The sequence below is a fragment of the Eriocheir sinensis genome, unplaced genomic scaffold (genome assembly GCF_024679095.1).
Source record: "Eriocheir sinensis breed Jianghai 21 unplaced genomic scaffold, ASM2467909v1 Scaffold468, whole genome shotgun sequence".
Lineage (NCBI taxonomy): Eukaryota > Metazoa > Arthropoda > Malacostraca > Decapoda > Varunidae > Eriocheir > Eriocheir sinensis.
The window spans coordinates 87,501-105,755 of record NW_026111796.1 but is presented as its reverse complement, the minus strand read 5'-3'; the positions used below and the strand labels follow the sequence as shown (position 1 = coordinate 105,755).

General features: G+C 44.1%; 1 long non-coding RNA gene across 2 annotated transcripts; it reads right to left on the bottom strand.

Moving 5' to 3' along the window:
• Positions 1 to 1,113: 1,113 nt before the first annotated feature.
• LOC126992456 (uncharacterized) lies at positions 1,114 to 13,966 on the bottom strand. 2 transcript variants are annotated; one of them, XR_007746562.1, is made up of 6 exons: positions 13,685 to 13,966; positions 13,230 to 13,397; positions 10,368 to 10,514; positions 9,482 to 9,569; positions 8,680 to 8,902; positions 1,114 to 1,366 (listed from the first exon to the last, which is right to left on the bottom strand). It is a non-coding gene; the product is annotated as an uncharacterized LOC126992456 (long non-coding RNA). The 2 variants fall into 2 exon arrangements; XR_007746563.1 differs by having other exon boundaries at positions 1,116 to 1,366; positions 13,230 to 13,355.
• Positions 13,967 to 18,255: the final 4,289 nt, after the last annotated feature.

Below are 18,255 nucleotides of genomic sequence, written 5' to 3'. Positions count from 1 at the left end.
ATGATATATATAAATGATATGCCCATGGCTATAAAAAGTTGTATGAGCCTTTTTGCAGACGCTGCAAAGTTAATGAGAAAAGTGAGGACGGAGGAAGACTGTGAGGAGCTGCAAAAAGACTTGGATAGAGTGTACAGATGGAGCCAGTTATGGGAGGTGGAATTTAATGCAAACAAATGCCATGTTATGGAAATGGGGAAAAGTAAAAAAAGACCAAGGAAAACATACAGGATGGGAGGAGACAACTTAAAGGTGGTACATGAAGAAAAGGATTTGGGAGTAACGATGCAAGACACATTATCCACAGAAAAGCACATAAACAAGCTGTTTGGAAAAACCTACAAGATGCAAAATATAACAGGAGCTGCCTTGTATAGGCCAACCGGCCTCTTGCAGACTCCTTACATTCTTATGTTCATTCCATTTTATGGACAAATAAATGATACAGAATTGCAACTAAAATGGTCCCAGAACTCTGGAATATGACGTATGAAGACAGAATGAGGGAGATGGACTTGACGACACTGGAACAAAGAAGGGAGAGAGGAGATCTGATCACACTGTATAAGTTGGTAAATAAGTTTGATGAGGTGGATAGAGATGATCTCTTCTCAACTGCCAGAACGCAGGGGCTGAGAGGACATGGAAAGAAACTTAATAAACGAACCTGTTTGAGTGACTTGAAAAAGTAGGTTATAGTTTTCCACGTAGAAGTGTTAACACATGGAACAGCTTGCAGGAAGAGGTGGTGGAGGCGAGCAGTGTCCACCAAATGAAGGAAAGGCTGGATGAATGTATTTATGGAGACAGGACTATTAGAGCTTAGCTCGGGCCACCTAGACTACAAATAGCTAAATACACACACACACACACACACACACACATCTATCCTTCCCTCTCTCTTCCTTTTCCTTTCCTACCGTTTCTTTCTTTACTTTCTCTTTCCCTTCCCTTGAGTCTAGCATGGATCAAACCGTGGGTGAATGAGTCTCCCCTTCCCCTACACACACACACACACACACACACACACACACACACACATGGAACAGACTTGATGAGGAGACTGTGTGTGCAAAAATGATTCAAGAATTTAAAGCCAAACTGGATAATAAGTGTTATGGAGACGGGACAGCACGAGCCTAGTACAGTTCTTTTCCTGTATTTCACAACTAGGTAAATACACACACACACACACACACACACACGGCAGGCTATGGCAGACAGCACCTGTGTGAAGACTGCCGCTGCCCGTGCCTCCGTCATGCGTCGCTCCGTGGTGATGGTGTTGAACAGCTCGCCGCCGCCGCCGCCAGGGAATTCCACCACCAGATGAACATGCAACAGGGTCTCCACCACCTTGAACAGCCTGCGGTGATGAAATGGTGGTGAGGATGGTGATGGTGGTGGTGGTAGGGTGTGTTACTTAACCACTAGAGCGGAGGTTCTTAAATTTTTTGCTAGCTACTTTTCTCCCAGAGTTGACGCCCCTCTTGGAAATTATTAGCGGCAGCACACCCTCCAGTTCAAGAGCCAGTGCACTAGAGTACTGGTGTGTTGCAGGTACACTCTCTTCACTTATACATCAAGAATAAATATCTAAGTCGTCCCTCAATAACTGTTCTCTGTCAGGGTTGTGTGCCTGCCCAGACTGTGCAATTCCGTGTCCACCACTACAGACTGTCTCACACACACCCTGCTGCTAATGCTGACAATGATGATGATGGTAACCGCAAGACAGCATTTAAAAGTTACACCTCAGTTTCTGGCAATGTGAAAAGTTTGGAAAGTTTTGTTTAGTTGGTGCAACATCTGTGGTCGTATGCTGGAGAGAGGGAAGGGGAAGGAATTATAGGAGAAGGGAACAGATCACAGGAGACGGGACACAACCCCCGATTAATACCTGGAACCCATTCACTGCTGGGTGGACAGGGGCGTAGGGTATCGGAAAAGCCGCCCAAATTTTTCCACACCGCCTAGGAATCGAACCCGGGCTCTCTCGGTTGTGAGCCGAGTGTGGCAATGTGAAGCAAACACAATATACGTGTAAATGAAATGCGCACTAATTTATGATCGCAGGAACCGAGGTGTTCTCCTACCGTGACATTACTGACTAGGTTATCTTGGGTCGTTATAACAAGGTCAAGTATATTATTTTGTCAAGTTGGTTCAGAAACCATTTGGCTTAGATAATTTTCTTCAAGAAATTCGATCATTCTATGTGACTCGCCTTCTGTACCTGACAGTGTCGCCCAGTCGATATGGGGGAGGTTAAAGTCTCCTAATATCAGTGACTCGTTGTTATTGACTGCCTTAAGACGCTGTACATTTCAAGGTCGTCATCGAGTGATTGCCCGGGAGGCCTGTAAGTGACAGATATATTTAAATTAACTTTTGCAATGTTTACTCGCACGCACAAATGTTCAACGTTACTGTCTCTTGGTGTTTTGTCAGTGGGTTGCAAATAGCTTTTGACAAAAAGGGCGACGCCGCCGCCTCTACGGTTTACACGATCTTTGTTGAAGAGTCTGTAGCCATCTATGTTGTATTCGGAACTTAAATCAATATTTGTGGTGTCGATAAATGTTTCGGTTATAGCAATTATGTCAAAATATTGTGTCAGAGCAAGACATCTTAGTTCATCAAATTTGTTTCTTAGGCTACGCGCATTGAAACTAACAATTTCTAAGTTATCTAGAGGCTTGGTAATAGAGGTGGAGGTACTTGCGGGATCACGGTTACGGGTTTGTTGCGATGAATGGCGTCTATTTACACGGGCGGGGTGGAGGGACGTGGCTGAGGGTCGTTTTTTTATTGGGTGTCACGTACTGCGTCGTTGAGGAGCCTTCCGAATCTGGCTGCCCCGATGGGAGACAGGTGTAATCCGTCCCTGTGGAAGAGCTCACTTTGTCCATAGAAATTGTCCCAGGCGTTGAAGAACTCCACGTCAAGCTCTCTGCAAAGAGTCTGTAAGCGGTTGTTTAGGCTGAAGGCCTTACTGAAGAAGTCGCTCTCCGCCCACGTCCGTGGTAGAACTCCCGAAATCAAAATGTTAGGGGATTTAGACTTATACTGCTGGATGATCCTACGGTACTTCTCCAGGAGTTCCTCAGACCGGGTCGTGGTGACGTCGTTCGTACCTGTGTGAATAACAAACAGTGAATCATTAGTAGCCTGGGGGGAGATCTCCTCAAGAGCAGCAGTTATGTCGTCGATCCCAGCACCAGGATAGCAATAGTTCCGTCTTCGACGAGGAACTCTGCCGCAGAACTCAACGACCTGCTGGCGAATCATGGAGTCACCCACCAGGAAGGTGCTCTCCTGCTCGTCCTCCTCCTCCAGAATGGCAAACCTGTTGAAGCAATGAACAGGATAAATCGCTTGTCTGGCTGGTTTGGCTCCTCCATTCACGACGGTGAAGCCATCATGGGCGGTGCCACTAGCATCCTCCCGTTGCGTGGTGTTGTCCGCTGGTGTCGACGGTACCGCTGAGGGCAAGGGGGCGGTTGGAGAAGGGTTTGGCACCACAGCAACGTTAGCCTGGATGAATTCCTGCAAGGAGGCAACAGTGCGAGAAAGCTCTATTATTTTATTCTGACCTGCTTCCATCTTCTCTTCCTGCTCCTGCAGTCTTGTCTCGAGATGCTGCCTGGTGAGAGAAAGCTCTATTATTTTATTCTGGCCTGCTTCCATCTTCTCTTCCTGCTCCTGCAGTCTTGTCTCGAGATGCTGCCTGGGGAGAGAAAGCTCTATTATTTTATTCTGGCCTGCTTCCATCTTCTATTCCTGCTCCTGCAGTCTTGTCTCAAGATGCTGCCTGGAGAGACACAGTCGACAGACAACAGAACGCCCTGTAAAAAAGTGAGCTGAGAAGCTACCGTTACAAGTACTGTGCTTCTCTCTCTCTCTCTCTCTCTCTCTCTCTCTCTCTCTCTCTCTCTCTCTCTCTCTCTCTCTCAGTGTGTGTGTGTGTGTGTGTGTGTGTGTGTGTGTGTGTGTGTGTGTGTGTGTGTGTGTGTGTGTGTGTGTGTGTGTGTCGGGTTATCATGAGAATTGACCTCTCGTTTACCTGCGGATTAGCGCGGTCACTGTACCCTTGACCCAGCCTCAAAAAGGGCAACATTGGAGAACAGAGCTGCCACATTTTGTGGTATTTATACAAAGTCATTGCTATCATTCCACTAGAACAATATTCAGAGCTCTCTATACATCCTTATTATAATTTTATATAAATACACTATTATGAAGTTTCATTTAGAAGTAGTCTAACAATAAGACAATAATTGTTGCTAGTACATCTGACAACGCCTAATCAGGGAAATTCCCTTTCGGTGCCCCACCAGAACGGACTCGACATTTTGGGAGGGGTAGGAAGGGCTAATCCTCTAGGGGATTTGTAGTGAGGAGCAGAGAGGGGGTGAGGTGAGCGAGGGTGGGGGGGCTTAGGTGAGGTGAGGGAAGGGGGATAGGAAGGGTTAATCCTTTAGGGGATTTAGAGAGGGTGTAGTGAGGAGGAGCAGATCGACTCCTCAGGGGAATTCAAAGGGTGAGGTGTCTGCAAGCACAACGCAAAAGGAAAAAAAAAAAACACTCGAGAAACACACGACAAACTCATGCAAGAACACCCGACGTACCCATATCACACGCAAAAACACCGGAAACACAACAACACACTTGAAACACTCTGAAACCCACATAGAACACTCGGAAACAGCCAAATCACACGCAAAAACACAACAACACACTTGAAACACTCTGAAACCCACATAGAACACTCGGAAACAGCCAAATCACATGCAAAACCACCAGAAACACTCTGAAACCCACGTAGAACACTCGGAAACAGCCAAATCACACGCAAAAACACCGGAAACACAGCAACACACTCGAAACACTCTGAAACCCACATAGAACACTCAGAAACAACCAAATCACACACAAAAACACCGGAAACACAACAACACACTCAAAACACTCTGAAACCCACATAGAACACTCAGAAACAGCCAAATCACACGCAAAAACACTGGAAACACAACAACACACTCAAAACACTCTGAAACCCACATAGAACACTCAGAAACAGCCAAATCACACGCAAAAACACTGGAAACACAACAACACACTCAAAACACTCTGAAACCCACATAGAACACTCAGAAACAGCCAAATCACACACAAAAACACCGGAAACACAACAACACACTCAAAACACTCTGAAACCCACGTAGAACACTCAGAAACAGCCAAATCACACACAAAAACACCGGAAACACAACAACACACTCGAAACACTCTGAAACCCACGTAGAACACTCAGAAACAGCCAAATCACACACAAAAACACCGGAAACACAACAACACACTCGAAACACTCTGAAACCCACATAGAACACTCAGAAACGACCAAATCACACGCAAAAACACCGGAAACACAACAACACACTCGAAACACTCTGAAACCCACGTAGAACACTCGGAAACAGCCAAATCACAGGCAAAAACACCAGAAACACAACACAACCACAGGCAGAGACACTCTCAGAAACCACAGAGAGAGAGAGAGAGAGAGAGAGAGAGAGAGAGAGAGAGGAAAGAAAGTTGGAAAGTTTTGTTTATTGGGCACAACATGTGGTCATATGCCGGAGAGACAGGAGGGGAAGGAATTATAGAAGGGAACAGATCCCAGGAGATAGAACACAACCCCCAATTAATACCTGGTACCCATTCACTGCTGGGTGGACAGGGGCGTAGGGTATCGGAAAACGCCCAAATGTTTCCACTCCGCCGGGAATCGAACCTGGGCTCTTTTGGTTGTGAACCAAGTGTGCTAACCACTGCACCACGAAGCCCCTGGAGAGAGAGAGAGAGAGAGAGAGATATATATATATATATATATATATATATATATATATATATATATATATATATATATATATATATATATATATATATATATATATATATATATATATATATATATATATATATATATATATATATATATATATATATATATATATATATTAAACACACACACACACACACACACACATGTAGTTGTGTATGTGCCACCTAAGACCTCATCATAGTCAGTGGAGGACTATAACAACATGCTAGGAGATACTAGAATCTGTTTGGACAACATGGTGAAAGCGTGCACAAATTAATGATTATGGGAGACTTTAATTGTAAAGAAGTAAGCTGGGAAGACTGGACAACAAGGGGAAGCACGGGGTAATGTGTTACTAAAGCTGATGATGGAGAATACAGTGACCCGGTGGGCATCAGATTTCACAAGGTATAGTGGACAGGACGAGCCATCCAGCCTGGACTTAGTCTTCACAAATGAAGTAAATGTGATTGAAAACATTGACTATAACCTATCAATTGGAAAAAGTGGTCATGTGGTGATTCAGTTTGAGATAAAACAAGAAAGAGGAGAAGTAAGGAAGGAAAGACACAGAACTGGAAGGCATAATTTTAGTAAAACTAACTACACTGAACTGGGGAAATATTTTGAAGGCACAGACTGGTCTAGATTCCAAGAAGCAAGCAGAGTGGAAGAAAAATGGAATATATTATTAGAGATTTACAATGAAGGGGTTAAGAAGTATGTGCCAAAAGTGAAAGAGAATTGCAGGGGAAAGAAGGACGGGTTCAACATGAGATGCAAAGAAGCAAGGAGAGAGAAAGAGGAGGCCTGGAGAAGGTGGAGCAGAGTGAAACGGCAGAATGTCTGGAAACTATATAAACAAGAAAGAAATGAGTATATTAGAATATGCAGAGAGGAAACATTGAATTTTGAAAGGGATATAACAGACAAATGCACAGACCAACCGAAGCTATTTTACAGATTTATAAACGGGAAACTAAAACAGCGTGAGGAAATAACAAAATTGAAAGTTAATGGCGAGGTGTATGAGGACGAGTTGGAGATGGCGGAAGAAATGAACAAAAGCTTTCAAGAAGTATTCACAAGAGAAAGCAAGTTTGACGTACCAACTGGACTAGGCCCAAGAGGGCCCTGCCTGTGTGACATAGAAATCACAGTGCAGGAGATAACTAGTGAAATGGAGAATCTAGATGTGAGGAAGTCACAGGGTCTTGACAGTGTTTCCAACTGGGTGCTGAAGGCGTGCAGGAATCAATTGGCGGACAAAATACACAAAGTTATAAAGAGATCATTGGCTGAGGGTGTAGTCCCTCTGGACTGGAAAAAAGCTGACACAGTCCCCATCTACAAGAGCGGAAGAAGAGACGACCCACTTAATTATCAACCAGCTTCCCTTACGAGCGTAGTGTCAAAAATATGCAAAAGAACTGTGAAAAGGAAATGGAGGAAGCACCTACAGGAAAATGAAATCATCACAGAAGGGCAGTTCTGATTTAGGAAAGGAAGATCATGCCTGACAAACTTGGTGTGTTTCTATTCAAGGGTGGCAGATGTTGTGCAGGAGAGAGATGGATGGCCTGACGCTGTCTACCTGGACTTGAAAAAGGCCTTTGACAAGGTGCCACATAGGAGGTTGATGTGGAAGCTGGAGACAGTGGGTAAATTAGGAGGTGGTCTTCTAAAGTGGATGGAGGATTTTCTGAAGAACAGGATGATGAGAACAACTATTACAGACAGGAAATCAAGTTGGAAAAATGTCATGAGTGGAGTTCTGCAAGGCTCTGTGTTGGCCCCAATTATGTTTGCAGCATATGTTAATGATATGACAGAAGGAGTGGATAGCTATATGAGTCTGTTTGCCGATGACGCTAAGATAATGAGAAGAGTGGAAAAAGAGGAGGACTGCTTACTGCTCCAGAGAGACCTGGACACAGTGTGGGGGTGGAGCAGGAAGTGGGAAATGGAATTTAATACCAAAAAGTGCAGTGTTATTGAATTTGAAAAGAGTGGAATGCGAGTAGAGGGACATTATAAGTTGGGTAAGGATAAGTTAGACAGGAAGACAGAAGAAAAAGACCTTGGAGTGATGATCACAGAGAACTTGTCTCCAGAGAGACGTGAATAAAATATCAGCTGAGACACAACCTGCTGAGGAACATCAGAGCAGCGTTCACATACCTTGGTGAGGACATGGCAAGGAAATTAACTGTGACCTTGATACGCCCTAGACTAGAATATGCATCAGTGGCTTGGTCGCCATCACTTAAGAAACACGTAAGAAAACTGGAGAGGATACAGAGAGCGACAACAAAAATGGCACCTAGTCTGAGCGACCTGCCTTATGAAGAAAGATTGCTGAGGCTGAACCTCCCTACACTGGAAAGTAGAAGAGAAAGAGGAGATTTAATAGCACTGTATAGGGTGATAAATGGTGTAGAGAAATCGGATAGAGATGACCTCTTGATAAGAGAAGAGAGAAACTTAAGAGGAAATGGAAAACTGTTGAGAAAAGGAATGTGTAGAAGAGACATCAAGAAGAACAGCTTCCTGCAGAGATGTGTGGGGGTCTGGAATGGCCTGGAGAGGGAAGTGGTGCAGGCTAAGTCAATAAGCGCATTTATGGCCACGTTAGATGGAAGTAGTTGGAAAGGCAGGACAGCACCAGCACAGCTCCGTTCCTGTAAATCACAACTTTAGGTAAACTAGGTAAATACACACACACAAATGCTTCCTTCCTTTCCCTTTCCTTTCCATTCCTCCCCTCCCCTTCCCTCCCCTAAACTTACCTCCATGGGGTCGGGGTCGTCGCTGAAGGTCAGGGCTAGTACATAAGAGGGGGGGCACTAGCCAGGTACTCGTGGCAGCAATCTCTTCTGAGTTGGACCACTGCACTGGGTCCTGAACTAGCAGTCGGGTGATGAGGTTGCTGGCGGGGGCGGAGGTGTGTCCTGGGCTGTCAAAGGTGCCCCCCGCCAGGATGTGTCGTTTCAGCCCTACCACTGTAGAAGCCTGCGGAGTGGTGGTAGTAGTAGTAGTAGAAGTAGTAGTACTAGTAGTAGAGGTTATGGCAGAGTGTAAGGTTACTGAGGGCAAGTGAAGGGAGACTCAAGTAACCTTAGGAAACTCTATACAAGGACACACACAACACACAGAACCAGAGAATTAGAATTGTAAACAGAATCCCATTGACGAGTATCAGAGGTTATGGCAGAGTGTAAGGTTACTGAGGGCAAGTGAAGGAGACTCAAATAACCTTAGGAGACTCTATACAAGAACACACAACACACAGAACCAGAGAATTAGAATTGTAAACGGAATCCCACTGAGCAGCAGCAGCATAAGAATGCCTGGGAGCAGCACAGAGAGCAGAAAATAAGTTAATCAATGTAAAAAGCAGTTAATATAGTGAAATGAGTAGAGGTCCAGGAAGTTATAAGGCTAACTGTAATAGTATATCTCTTATAACAAAACCAGCAATATTATTATTATTATTAGTAGTAGTAGTAGTAGCACAATAATACTAGTAATATTCTGTATACAAGGAATGGTGAGCCTGCTTCCTAAGACATACAAAGTGTGTTGGCGTACCTGTCAGTGCCTCTGAGGGAAGATATTTGACGTGTCTGAGTCGTCACTGAGCCTGTCCAGCACGGCCTTGATAGGAGTGTGGAGTGACCTAAAAAATTGACCATAGGTAACATGTAGGCATATTGCACACACACACACACACACACACACACAGGGCAAAACATTGTTCCTTATCACAGTTTACTGCATGCTGGGGTCACACATTTTGGCAGAAGTCCTTGACCTTACCCTCCTTGACCTTGCCTGCTGCTGCTGATCTCAGGGAGAGAGAGATTTACACAGATATTCAAACCACACACACACACCTTATGGTCCACACTGGGCGGTCTGCCCTTAAACCTGCCCTGAGTGAAATTATATTAATCAAATGGCACCAAGACTTTGCATTTCTACTTTAGTGAATACTGAGGTGAAGGAAGTGTTGCTCAAGCTTGTTTTTAATGGGAAAAAAAGAGAGAGAGAGAGAGAGAGAGAGAGAGAGAGAGAGAGAGAGAGAGAGAGAGAATAAATAGAACAATGAAGAAAAAATATGCAATTGAAATTGAAATGACCCATGATGACCCAGAGAGATGCAGGGGTCAGGCCACAGAAAAAGAGCAAGTTTGGAGCACTACAATGACCCAGAGAAATGCAGGGGTCAGGCCACAGAAAAAGAGCAAGTTTGGAGCACTACAATGACCCAGAGAGATGCAGGGGTCAGGCCACAGAAAAAGAGCAAGTTTGGAGCACTACAATGACCCAGAGAAATGCAAGGGTCAGGCCACAGAAAAAGAGCAAGTTTGGAGCACTACAATGACCCAGAGAGATGCAAGGGTCAGGCCACAGAAAAAGAGCAAGTTTGGAGCACTACAATGACCCAGAGAGATGCAAGGGTCAGGCCACTCACCAGCACAGTGGACATCCTCTGGTCCGCCCAGGAGGGTGTGCCGGAGGGCCAGGAGCACCTCATCCCCTGGTCTATGGTGCTGGTGATGAGGGGACCAGCTCACTCCACGCCCAGGCCAGGGAGACGCTGCTCAGCTTCTTCACACAGCTGGGGACACAGGGCACAGAGTTATAATGATAATACTTTCCTATAGGTTCATGGTACACCAGAAGGGTCACACTGCCATCTTTCTTTATTTCTGTTTAGGTATTTCAATTGTTTATTTTCCAGAGAAGGAAAATAAAACTTATCCAGGTTAGGTAACATTAGTTTTGTGAACCTTCCCACCATGGCAGTGTTATGAGTTACAGGAGGCAGGAAAGCTGTGTTACTGATGCCAAGATTCTGAGTTTAAAGAGACAGAGAGAGAAAAAGTATCCAGGTTGGGTTACGTTAGTTTTGTGAACCTTCCCACCATGGCAGTGTTATGAGTTACAGGAGGCAGGAAAGCTGTGTTACTGATGCCAAAATTCTGAGTTTAAAGAGACAGAGAGAAAATGTATCCAGGTAAGGCTACGTTAGTTTTGTGAACCTTCCCATCATGGCAGTTACATGAGGCAGGGAGGCTTGCAAGGCTGTTTTACTGACGCACAACTTCTCAGAGTTTCAGGAGAGAGAGAGAACGAAACTATCCAGGTTAGGTTAGGTTAGTTTTGTTGTGGCTTTCTGAGGTGGCTGAACTATGCTACACATTTATATACCTGGACTGACTTTTCTTTTTCCTTTTTTTCTTTATGATTATTTTGGGCAATCACTGTTTCAAGGGAGAAAACAAAACTATCAAGGTTACTTTAGGTTAGTTAGTAGCAGTAGTAGTAGTAGTAGCAACAATTACCAAAGACTAGAACCTTATATTCTTTCCTTCAATAATGATAATAATAATGATAACAATAATAATGATATTAATAATAATAATAATAATAATAATAATAATAATAATAATAATAATGATAATGATGATAGTAATAATAATAATAATGATAATAATAATTGGCATGGCACTTATGACATAACTAAGATTTAACTCATTAGCAATTATTTATTTATCAATTATTACTGTCATTTATTTACCATTACTTTATTAAGTTAGTTTTGTGTGCCTTCTCACATCATGGTGATATTTTGAGGCAGCAGAACTAAACTATACATTTACCACATTTGCTTTTCTTTCTTCTTTATTACTTTATATTTAGTGTAAGTAAGAACAAAAGGTGCCAACAGAGAGACAGGGGAGCCACCAGGAACAAAATAGCATTGCCTGCATCAGGAGACACAGTGCTATCAATGTAACCAGTCTGTCTGCCTTGCCTTCCTGCCTAAACACACCGCCGGGCTGCATATTCCTGAAGTCTCTGCAGGTATGTGGTTCCTGAGTGAAGACGCTCGGCTGTAACTTGAAAACTAACCACGGGCCATTCTGGAAAATACTTTCATTGTGATTCCCGCTCAACATTACCTGTAATACTTCCTACCTAACCTTACATAGCCTAACCGCCAAGTGGCCACAGACTACCCACATGCTGTCCAGAAGACCACCCATCAATCCAGACTGAAGAAGAAACCGCCCAGTGAATCAAGAATGAGTTCCGGGGGGCAGCATGAGCCAAGCATAACTGGCGCCACTATAAAAATTGCCTGCGCCATGACAGGCTTGAGCCGACCACCATCCAGGCCCATGAAGAAAGCCTACCGGCGCTACAGGCGGAGATGTAAAAAAAATAAAATAATAATAAATAAAAAATAATCTACCCTGCCCTGTTCCAGAGTAGGCAGAACACACCTGTACAGACTTCAGAAATATGCATTCCTGCCACCATCAACTCATATTTACAGGCATTCCAGGCCTCCCGGGGCACAAAACCTCAGGTGGGATTATTCACGAGAGGGTCGCCTACTAATTTTGAGATGCTGACTGCTTATTTCTGGACAAAATATGATGCTGTTTATTATGGAGATAGTATTCACTTCCAGATATCACTATTTGATTGACTTTTCAATCCCTGTTGTACACCCGTCACCTCCCACTGCCTCAACATAGCTGACAGAGAGGTTCAATTTGCTTACTGATTATACTCAGCGCTCACCAAGATCACAAGTGGACAAACCAGAACAAAACCAGGCAAATTAATGTTTTTTGCCGCTGTGTGTGTGTTCCCCCAGTGAGCGTTGGACGCCAGCGACTTGCTTATCCAAAATCTCTAGAATCACACCCACGCTTATTGAGGAAAAAAGTGGACAAACCAGAAAAAAACCAGGCATATTAATGTTTTCTGCTGTATATTGCCCCATGCATGGTAGACACCAGAGCCACTCATTTCTGCAGCAGGCATTTTCACAACACTGGCCCGCGTAGTGGGCCACCCCTGCCCTGCACTGTATTCCTGCCACCCTCGCTGCCTGCCCAGTATATTTAAACTAACCAAGCCTTACTTTACGTAACCTAGCGAACAGGGGACTTTGCTCCTCTCAACCCCTTCTATTTCTAGGAAGTCCTTTGTTAATGCACTGCATTCAGGGAGTAAAAATAATCCATGTTGTAAGTATTAACTTGGCCAGAGGTGGCTGTGCACGCTTTCCTAAATATTTTGCAGAGTCAGTCTTATTAATTGAATGCTGTTTCAATCATCTGTTTATATATTAAACCTTTTTTTCACTTCCTTCTCTCTTCATGTAACTTAGTATTGAGCTGTTCATCCTTCCATAGGTGTACCTCAGGACCCCTGGGTAAGGAACACACTGTGGTAACCCAATGTGACAGAGATGAGCACCAAGGCAATGAGTAGCTATGCTCTAGACCCCAAACTTCACCTGTCACAAGCTTACCTCTTGAGTCTTTAATTTGACAGAGATGAGCACTGAGGCAAGGTGTCCCGGAGCGATGGGTGCCTGTACCCCGCACCCCCATAGGCCCCCCAGGGTAACGGAGCTACGCCCTGGAGCAACGAGGACCTGGGGAAGGCACACTGTGGTAACTCCGATGTCACGCCCGCCCTGTTACAACGCAGGATGTGACAAAGATGAGCTCTGAGGCGACGCGCACCTATAGTAGTAGTAGCAGCTATAGCATAAGCCCTAAACTTGACCTTACACTCAAATTTAAGGTCTGCAGGAAGAGGGAAGAGAGAGGAAGAGGAGGAGGAGGAGGAGGAAGAGAGTACGTAGTAGAAAATTTTACCTAACCCTCACCTAGCACCCATATTTATAGGCCTACCGCTCCACTAGACCGCCCAACTATAAGCTTACCGATGCCCCAAGGTCTCTCCCATAGGCCTACTTACTTTTATAGGCGGGCGAGGTCAGGAACGTGAAATAAACGTAAATCTTTTTGAACGCCGCCCACACGTGCAGCTCCCCGCGGCAAAACGTAAACAAACCGAGTCGACGCGTTCTAGCGGCTCCTTTTTTTCTTTTCCCTTGTCTCTTCCTCTTTTCTTTCTTTCTCTTTGCCTTTTCTCTTCCTCTTTTGTCTCCTTATCTTCCTTTCTCTTTCTTTTTTCATCCTTTTTCTTCTTTTCCTCCGTTCGTATCTCTCTCCTCGTTCTAGCAGTTTCCTTTTTCCTTTTTCTTTTCTCTTCCTCTTTTCTTTCTTTCTCTTTTCAATATTTATAACTCTTTTGTCTCCTTATCTTCCTTGCTCTTTCTTTTTTCATCCCTTTTCTTCTTTTCCTCCGTTCGTATCTCTTCGTTCTAGCGGTTCTTTTTTTTTCTCTTCTTTCTTCCTTTCTCTCTTTCTCTTTCTCCTCCTTTCTTTCTGCCTTTCTTCTTCCTTCCTTTCTCTTCTTTTCCTCCGTTCGTATCTCTCTCCTCGTTCTAGCGGTTCATTTTTATATGTATTTTTTCTCTTAATTATCTTTTATTATGACTTTTAAGGTTGAATCAAGGAATATTAAGTTAGTTTAAATATAAAGGGAATATAATCAGACCTTAATTATGGCATCGTTTTTCTCTTTTCTCTCCGTCTTTTCCGTTTCTCTTTCCTCTCCTTCTCTCTTATGTTTCGCTTCCTTCCTTTCTTATCCTTTCTCTCCTCTTTAATTCTTCCCTTCGTATCTTTTCTCTTCTTCCTTTCTCTCTTTTTCTCTTCTTTTATCTCCTCCATTCTGTTTCCTTTTCTTCCTTTCTTTCTCTCCCTTTCTCTTTTCAGAAAAATATTTTTAGAAGAAGTTTAAGAAGTAGTGTAATTTTGTTGATCTCAAAATGTTCCTCCATCATCTGGCTCTTTAGGCTGCTAATATGACGCTCGTAGCTATTTCCAGTTTTCAGATGTAGGCGACGAGAGACAAGTCTCTAAATCGTGCGAGCCATCCCCACCCGCGGCGATGGCTCGGCCAGGGAGGTGGGTGGTACGGACACTCACAATACTCGCCATAATATTAATATAACTTAAGCTTGATTGGCTAATAAACAAGATTATATCTTCTACAAAACATTTGTATAAGGACAAAAGTATCCTCTCAATATTTAGAGGGAAAAAAATAAAAGAGAGCTACAAGGAATCTCAAAAATTTTGATATGTCTTCCTTCTCTTTTCACAAGCATAATATCGGAATATAAATCAACCAAATTAACCTTTTTATAATCGTTGCAACACCTATAATGTTTAAATTGATATAAATGTAATAAAAATCATGAAAAAATCCACCGTCCGAATCATCACGACTCTAAAAAGCAAATGTGTGGTCACGTCCTTTTCCAGCACGAGGCTTCACGGGTGATACACGGCAACACCTTCGCCGGGCATCGCTGCGTCACCGAAATAATTTACATCTCGCTAATTGGCACGTTTTTGAAGCGAGAGCTTACGATACACCCTGACAATATTACATATGAGATGCAATAAATCATAAAGTAGGACTTGCATCGAAAATAACAGCTCTGAGGGCGTGGTTGTCCCTTTGTGGGCCAAGGCAACAAAGTTTTGCACATTCACACAAAATCTCGCGGCACTCAGTCCCATACACTTTACAATAAGTGCTATGGCCGGACCATCCCACTGTCCGAATCATCACCGCTCTCCCCTACTAATTAAATAGGCTACACTAGAAGGGGAGAGGGAGGTGGTTTGGGAGAGCTAAAAATAGACAAAAGTGTGTGTGTTCATGACATTGGCTAGAGCGTTTGTCGGGACGAGAGAGAGAGAGAGAGAGAGAGAGAGAGAGAGAGAGAGAGAGAGAGAGAGAGAGAGAGAGAGAGAGGAAGGGAAGAAAATGAAACGAAAATGAAGGGTTAGGAAGGGAATGGTAGGGAAAGGTTGAGAAAGGAAGGATTGTGAAGAGAAGGGTATGAATGGGTTGAGAGAGGAAGTAAGGAATGGGATGAGAAGGGAAGGGATGGGAAGGGAAGGGAAGGGAAGCAATGGAAAGGGAAGGTATTTATGGGTTGGGATAGGTTGAGAAGGGAAGGGAAGGGAAGGGACGTCACGGGTAGGGAACGGATGGGTAGGGAAGGGAAGGGATGTGATGAGAAGGGGAGGACCGGGAAAGGCAGGGAAGGGAGAGGAAGGGAAGGGAAGGGAAGAAAAGCGTCGGGAAGGGAAAGGTAGGGAAGGGTTAGGAAGGCAAGGGTATAGGGTTGGGAAGGGAACAGATGGGATGGTAAAGGAAAGGGAAGGGAAGGGATACTTTCCCTTCCCTTTCCTTCCTTTACCATTCCATCTGTTCCCTTGCCTTCCCATCCCTTCCCTTTCCTTCCTACCCTTCCATTCCTTTCCTTTCCTTTCCTTATCCTTTTTCCGATACTTTCCCTTCCCATCCCTTTCCTTCCTCCATCCCTTCCTTCCATACTCTCCTCTTCCTATCCTACCCCTCCCTTCCATTCCTTTTTCCTTTCCTAACTCTTTTTTTCCGATTGGTTGGGAAGGGAAGGGAACCGATAGGATGGTAAAGGAAGGAAGGGAAAGGAAAGGGAAGGGAAGAGAAGGGATGGGAAGGAAAAGGATCGGAAAAAAGGGTAAGGAAAGGAGAGGAATGGAAGGGAGGGTAGGGAAGGGAAGGAAGGGTTGGGAAGGGAGAGTATGGCAGGAAGGGATGGCGGGAACGGAAGAGGGAGGGGGAGAAGGGTGGGTATCCGTCTATCTGTCTGTCTGTTTAGTTTCTCAAGAAACGTATTTTACTGTATTTTATTATTCTTTTATATCTCTTAACATTTTTGCTTCTATTTTTCTACTTCTATTCCTAATCATATTTTCTCTTGCCATCTTTCTTATTTTTTCCTCTCATCATTTTTATTGTATTTTTTCAATCCTGTTCTGTATATATCCTTTTACTGTCATCTTTTCTCATTCCGTTTATTATCATTTTGTCTCTATCTTTATCTCTATCTCTCTATCTCCTCAAGTCTGTACTTTTTTCTTCTTCTTCCTTTTGTTTTCTCGCCTTTTCTTCCTCTCTTTACATTCTAGTTTTCTTTTCCCTCTCCTCTCCTCCTCCTTCTCTCTCTTGCTCCGTTCTCTTCTTTTCCTTCTTTTTCTTCTCTTCGTTTTCTCCATCTTCCTCTTCCTTCATTTTTTTTGTTCTTCTTCTCCTCCTCCTCCTCCTCCTCCTTTCCTTCTCTTTCCTCATGCCTTCCGTCTCCTCTTCATCCTCCTCCTTTTCCTACTCCTTCATTTTCTTCTAATATTTCTTATCTTCTCCCTCTTTCTCATGCCTTCCTCCTCCTCCTCCTCTTCTCTCCTCCTCCTCCTCCTCTTTCGCTCCTGGGTACGCGGACGCCTTTCCCGGAGGCGCCTCCTCCTGACCTTGGAGGTGTGCCCTTCTTAACCCCAACACAGCTGTCCGTTGCTTTCTCTCTCTCTCTCTCTCTCTCTCTCTCTCTTCCCGTTCTTCCTTTCCCTTTCTCGTTATTTATATATTTATTTATCTCCTGTCTCTTCCTTCATCTCTCTCTCTCTCTCTCTTGATTGATTGATAGTTTATTGTTGCAAGTAAAACAACAAAGGAAAGGAGGAGCATGCCATCCCAACCCCCAGGCAGTACAGAGTGTGATTATACAACTAAGGATACATGTGTAAGAAGCACCAGGAAACTAAAAAGATACTATGGTAGGGGACAAGTGTTAAAAATATAAAGGCCTTGATTTAGTCAAGGGAGCAAACATAAGGGACTGTACATATGGACTACAATCTAGGGGCAAATGCAGGATACTCACTAAGCACAGCTGAAGGAACATTATTGTTAATGAGCCAGCCCGCCAGCCCAGGCAGGTCCCAGTGGCCCTGTGGGCGGTAGGCACTAATAGCAGAACATTGCAGGACATAGTGTTTGAGCGTGTGACCCCCTGGCCTGACACACAAGCGGCAAGGTACAGGGTCAGCCCCACTGACCTCCCAGTAATATCTATAGCCCAGCCTCAGCCGCATCACCACCAGATCATAGGATGCACTCAGCCTACCATAAGTGTGGGTGCGGATACTTGATACCTGGGCATAGTGAATGCTGGAGGGACTGCCATCCTGACACCTCAAGGCACTCTTTATTCCAGTTCTTCCTTTCCCTCTCTCGTTATTTATATATTTATTTCCTGTTTCATCTCTCTCTCTCTCTCTCTCTCTCTCTCTCTCTCTCTCTCTCTCTCTCTCTCTCTCTCTCTCTCTCTCTCTCTCTCTCTCTCTCTCTCTCTCTCTCTCTCTCTCTCTCTCTCTCTCTCTCTCTCTCTCTCTCTCTCTCTCTCTCTCTCTCTTTATTCCAATTCTTCCTTTCCCTCTCTCGTTATTTATATATTTAATTTTCCTCTCTCTCTCTCTCTCTCTCTCTCTCTCTCTCTCTCTCTCTCTCTCTCTCTCTCTCTCTCTCTCTCTCTCTCTCTCTCTCTCGTATAATATAATTATATATTTTATTCTCCCTTCTTGCTT